This window comes from Corticium candelabrum, chromosome 8 (genome assembly GCF_963422355.1).
Source record: "Corticium candelabrum chromosome 8, ooCorCand1.1, whole genome shotgun sequence".
Lineage (NCBI taxonomy): Eukaryota > Metazoa > Porifera > Homoscleromorpha > Homosclerophorida > Plakinidae > Corticium > Corticium candelabrum.
The window spans coordinates 1,052,847-1,058,838 of record NC_085092.1 but is presented as its reverse complement, the minus strand read 5'-3'; the positions used below and the strand labels follow the sequence as shown (position 1 = coordinate 1,058,838).

General features: G+C 41.2%; 1 long non-coding RNA gene across 1 annotated transcript; it reads left to right on the top strand.

The window, feature by feature from the left end:
- The first annotated feature begins 4,901 nt into the window (after positions 1-4,901).
- On the top strand, positions 4,902-5,992 carry LOC134183769 (uncharacterized). Its single transcript, XR_009970554.1, has 3 exons — positions 4,902-5,483; positions 5,736-5,860; positions 5,927-5,992. It is a non-coding gene; the product is annotated as an uncharacterized LOC134183769 (long non-coding RNA).

Below are 5,992 nucleotides of genomic sequence, written 5' to 3'. Positions count from 1 at the left end.
GTGTCATTATGCCTCTCCATGATAGGCAAGTGGGGTCTTTACTCCCATCAGGGCGGCCAGCAACCCGGCAGGTGAGCCCAGCAGGGTACATGTTTCTGTGTAGTCCACACGGCGATCAATGACTAGCCAATTCCATAGAGATTGCGGCATTACGGTGACCACGAACACGGTCGAGCACGCCTAATGGATATCAATGACCACCAGAACGTCATCGTCAACGGACCGTTCGCCAGACTCTCCAACGACTGAAACAAGTCATAGTCTCACAAAGCTCTAGAGAAACATGATGGCCTGATTCGCTAGAGGTGCGTAGCTATTCCATGCCTCTCTTGCTGTAGCAATGCATGATTACACTAGAGGACCAAAATATATTTCACTCCAAAAACCAACAAAATTGCAGAACAGAACCATACATCTTCACAGCGGAGATAGATCTCTACGTATGCAAATACCAGTGCTATTACGTAATCTAGTGTTTACCAAAATGAACATAACTAATTCTCACTTTTGCTCAGCACTGTCAACCCTTGATATAACGACATGCTCGGAACCGCCGACTTGGTAAGCCATTGATCAAGTCAAATCTGCGTGGGTGCGAACCTAACTAAGTAACGCGCGGGGCTTCACATCGTGGCCAGAGTAACGCGCGTGAGTCAATAGAATGCAGAGTTGCCAACCAGGAATACACTGACAATGCGTGAGATCTTTGATGTTCATCAGTACTTAATTACAGTCTTAAATATGCATATGAGAGTGGCCACAAACAACTAAATACCTAAATTTTTACAAACAGTAAACTACATAGCTCTCCCGTTGAGTCTGGATATGTACAGGGTGCAATGTATTGGACTTTCGGATCCGGAAGTCGAAGAGGGGGAGGGACTGAATGCTCGGACTGGATGCGCGGACTCTAGAGTAGTAGAATTGGCTGATCGAATATCTTTGACAGCTTCAGAACTAAACTTGCTTAGGGTATCTAGATTCATCCTCCTGCTGGGTGTTCACTGTTGGTCGCTTTCTCGAGATCGCGTAGCGTAATACTGCTTATATTTGCATAATTACACGTATCGCGCGCAGTAATATACGGGACTATTTTATCTATCCTCGATTTCCGGACTAAATTATCGCAAGCGCAGGCGTTTGGGAGTTCAGCTGTTGGTTATTCGTGATCATCGATCACTTTACGGCAGTCTCGTTAGATTTTAATATCAGGGGTGTCCGTCCAACTGCCGTCATGTCGCCAATTCTGGCGACAGAGGTCGTGTGACGTCACGATTTGGCGACAGACTATCCAAATTTTGGCGACAAGAGTTCTGACTTCAGCATCAACTAAGTAGGTGGCTACAGGAAAAGATGTGGTAAAGCACGTGATGTTAAAGCTCGCGCGTACACCACGCGAATTGCAAGGAAGTGTGTGGCCATTTTAGATATAAATTTGGTGGCAAGCATGCAGCATCCGGGTACTGGTGATTGCGGTTCTGGCACTGCTCGTCAAGCCGCAGTGATCAACGAAACCAAAATGCAGTCGACGTGCGAAAAGTCGTTCAGCCTCTTTCATTTCTCATTCTCTAGTTACAGATAGCTCAGTCAAGATGCTGCTATTATAACAATTTTTTGTTTGATTTTGATCATTCAGGTTTCTGACTCAGTCTCTGAACCTAGTCCTAAAGTGGCTAAGGTGATAGTGAATGAGAAACGAAGTTTCAAGGCTGAATGAACAGATGAGTTCTTGATGGACGAAAGACACCAAGGAAATGATGACGTGCATGATTTACTGGCAAACTTTTGACTGTTCTGGTAATTCTGGTCCCAGGCTAGATACTATCAAGAAGCATCACAAGAGGAAACATGACGAACTGAAAGGTTATGATGTCAGTAGGAAAAATTGATTATTAGGAAATATGTCAAAGAAAGGAAGAGTCACAAAAGAAATGAGGAAGCTTACAACACCCGACTGGCTTTCAAAGGTTTGCTCCTTACAAAATGGCTTTCATTATTGGTCAATATAAACAACCACTTTCTGACTGCCAAATGCTTATGGAATTTGCAATGTCTGCTGACCCAAACTCACCGGTCTTTGCAAGGATGCACTCTAGCAGACAAACAGTTACTCGTAGAATGGTAAACATTCATGATTATATTATGAAAGAAATACACAATGATGTCAATAGTTCATTGTTTTGGTCTGCAATGACTGATGAAACGACAGACTCATCTGTCACAGAGCAGCTGATTTTGTATGTTCGATTTGTCAATATTGCCAAAAAATATGTTCAAACATGATTCTTGGCTGTAGAACCTTTAGAAGGGCATCCAAATTCAGAAAATATTTTTGACTTAATAAAGGCCATCTTTGAGAAGTTTGAATTACCAAGGGATCGCTGGTTGGATGCTCAAGTGATGGCGCTTCTGTAATGACAGGGGTGAGAAAAGGAGTGGGTGCTAAGCTGAAGGCACAATGTAATCCAAAGCTCTTTACTCAGCATTGCTTTAACCATAGACTTGTACTTGCTTCCAAAGATGCCCAGAAAGAGATTCCAGGTGAAGTAGAAACCACTATGAAAGACGTTCTAGATCACTTTAAATACAGCCCAGTGGCTCAAAGCAGTCTCAGGGAAATTTGTAAACGGAACAGTGAGCCCTTTGTCAAACTAGTACAGTATCACAAAATTTGTTGGTTGTCCTTACACCAATGTGTTGACAGAATGGAGCGATTTCATGATCTGCTAGTGGAGTATTTCTAATCCAGATCTATGGACATGCACAGCCGAAAGTCTGCAAGAGACTGTTGTAGAGATCTGTATGAACGTCTGTGTGGTCCATCATTTAACCTGTACTTTTCATTCCTCAATTTCTACCTGCCAATGTTAGGGGAAGTGAATGAACTCTGTCAAGAGGAGAATATTGACATTTTGTCTGCATACAAGAAAATTCTTTCTATGAAGAAATATTTGGCTGAAGCAGTTGTTTTTGATGCCAACAAGCCTGATGACTTGCTCCTCAGAGATGACAACTTGTGGCATGTAGATGAAGAAAGATGACCAAGATCATGAAGCTGATGAGAATGATGACGAAGATGATAATGGTATTTCCTTTCCTTCTGGTGAATTTTCTGATATCTGGAAGCAGACAGTCGAGCATGACTTGTTGACCAGTCGACAGAGACGATCTCTTCTGGAGATCTGTGCACGTTTTCTTCATAGACTAATACAGAGTCTAAACAAGCGCTTTCCAGAGTGCCAGTTTATAGTACAAGATTGTTCGTTTTTAGACCCCACGCGACGGGAAAATTCTTCAGCAATATCACTGCTGTTATTGACAGGTTCAACAATGGGTTCATGGATGGTCAGTTGGTAGCACGTCAGTATGGACAATACAGGCATGAGGATGATGTGGATTTCATCCTTCAAGAGAATGATGTCAATGTGGTATCTTTTTGGTGTGACTTGTTTCTGAATTATTCTGGATGCAAGGAACTTAGCAAACTCAGCGTCTTGCTCCTAAGCTTGTCTCCTAACACTTGTGACTGTGAGCGTGGTTTCAGCGTACTTAATTTTGTTAAAAATGAATACAGATGTAAGCTCACCAGTGAAAACGTTAATGCATGCATTGCAGTAGGTATGGAGCGTCGAACGGTAGATGACTTTCCGTTTGTAAAGTTTGTCAAGTAAGTGTAAATGAATTGTTCAGGAACTCAGTAGTGGAAGCAGCTAGAACTTTTCAGCATAGATAAATTTCAGTTTGCAGATTTTGTCAACTAAGTATATTAATAAGGTGTTTGATTGTTCATAACTGCTGGTACGAGTACCAAATAGTGCAATTAAAATAGAAAACGCCAGTCCACCCATGATTCTTGGAATCTTGTATGTAGCATGCCTAATTAATAATTGTAATTATATAGCGTGCTCTACATCCGGGTCTTTGGCGCCAACACGCTGTTTTGTCGCCAAACCGTCGAAATTTCTTGGCGACAAAAGAAATATGTTTGGACACCCCTGCTTATACTAGTTACTATCAGACACTACAGACGTTTACGTAGTACAGTGTACCTACAGTACAGGTTCACTCTAGGTACGTCTACAATCTCCCTGGATCTAGTTCCAGCAATCTAAAAGTTGCGTGAGATCTGTGTTTCTTGCGTGTGACCTGGAGGAACTTGCGTGAGACTCACGCAAGTTGCGTGTGAGTTGGCAACTCTGAATGGCATGTATTGTACAGTACATGTCTACGCAGTTTCAAGTTCACTGGGCCTGCCAGACCAGTAAATCATCGGTGTCGAAGTACTAAACGACAGTTCTGCGGTTTACCAGTTTAATCTGACGGGCTTTCCTCTAATTGCTAACAGTTGTCTAGTCAATAGCTTATTGCTAATAAGTCAATTAATTAGTATTAAATAAACCATTAATGCTAATTTGAATCATGTTTTAATTAATTAGACTGCAAGCTACTTGTAGGCTAGGACAGTAGTTTGAACTTTCTGCGTTAGTTGTAATTTTTTGAAATAATTGAAAACAGACGGAGAGCAAACAGACAGGTAGAAAGATAGATAGTGAGCTAGACAAACAGACACACAAAACATACACCAACAGACAGATATTCAGCTACTAGGTCATTTATTACAATGTGCTTTGAAAGATACTGAAGATATATCCATGAACTGCAAATGAACTAGTTAATTAAAGGGCAACTGACATGAAAAAATCAAAAATTATTTTATTACATTTTTCGTTATTTCTTAACGTTCGTATGCCCAAAAATAAAAGTATAATTTTGGAAGCTATATTCGTGAAGATATTGAGGCACAAAGTTGCTTCCGGATGTTTAGTAGGCGTACACCCGCCGTGACATCATCACAAGAGAAACGGAAGTGGCTAGATAGAGCGCATACTGGCAATAGTGAAGTCCTACGAGAAAGTAAACGTCTGGTTGTCTGCTGGCTGCAGCAATGCGCTCAGAAAGGAAGTGTGGCTTTGATTCGCTTCTCCAACAATGCCAAGATGTGAAAGTAATGGGCAACGCGAGTGAAACAAGCGAGAAATTGGTGGGATGGGCTAACCACACGTTCAGACCAGTCTAGTGCGTATTCTCAGCCGGAATGTTTCGAAACGGAGGATTGCGTTAGTAGGAGGCTTTAGGCTTTACCCCAAGGTAGAAGGATACTGAAGCCTGAAGCAGCAAGCTGCGCTGGCGATATCATTATACTAGACGAAGCCATTGCAACGTGACAATGTGAGAAAGTCAACAAATATAGAAGAGGAGAAAAGGCTGAAAGAACGAATAAGAAATGAAGGATAAGTCCTGTAAAATTCTACTATCGATAGAAGTGCTTGTGACTATTTTCTACCTACTGCTAGAGCGTGAAAGTAAGTTTGAACGGAAGAGATGAGCTTCTCTTGATGTTGATGTGGATTACGTCGACAATGCTGAAGAATCTGATCAGTGTCCTGGTGTTAGTCCTGGACTCCAGTACGTAGCATTCGCAGGTATATGAGTGCAGTTTTTTCATTCCTTACTGTTGGTTGGAATGCCAATTGTTGTTGTTGTTATTGTTGGTGGTGGTGGTGGTGGTGTGTTTCTGGTTGTCTAGAATTACTGCCTATGTACTTACAATGTCTTGGCAAAATGGCTCTTCTTATTTTCTGTTGTACTTCACACAGTAGCTTTGTTATTTAAAAATGCTAGCACACAAGCAATACAATATCAAGTTATTTATAAAAGTAATGTTGCTTTTACAGATTGTTGTTGGCTGCTTTGTATAAAATGGAAATTCCATGAGGTCACAATTTAAACGTCAGAAGGCACTCTAAGACATTAAAGAGTATCTCAAGTAAAAGAAAGCCATCAATAATTATATGTTTAGGTTTTTTTCATGTGAGACATAATTGTCACTGGAACTACCAGTGAATGGTGTTATTTTTGTTTGTAGGTTGTGAGAGTTGATTGAAACTTCTGAAGATTGTAATCAATTATCAACAATCCTCCCACCCATCCT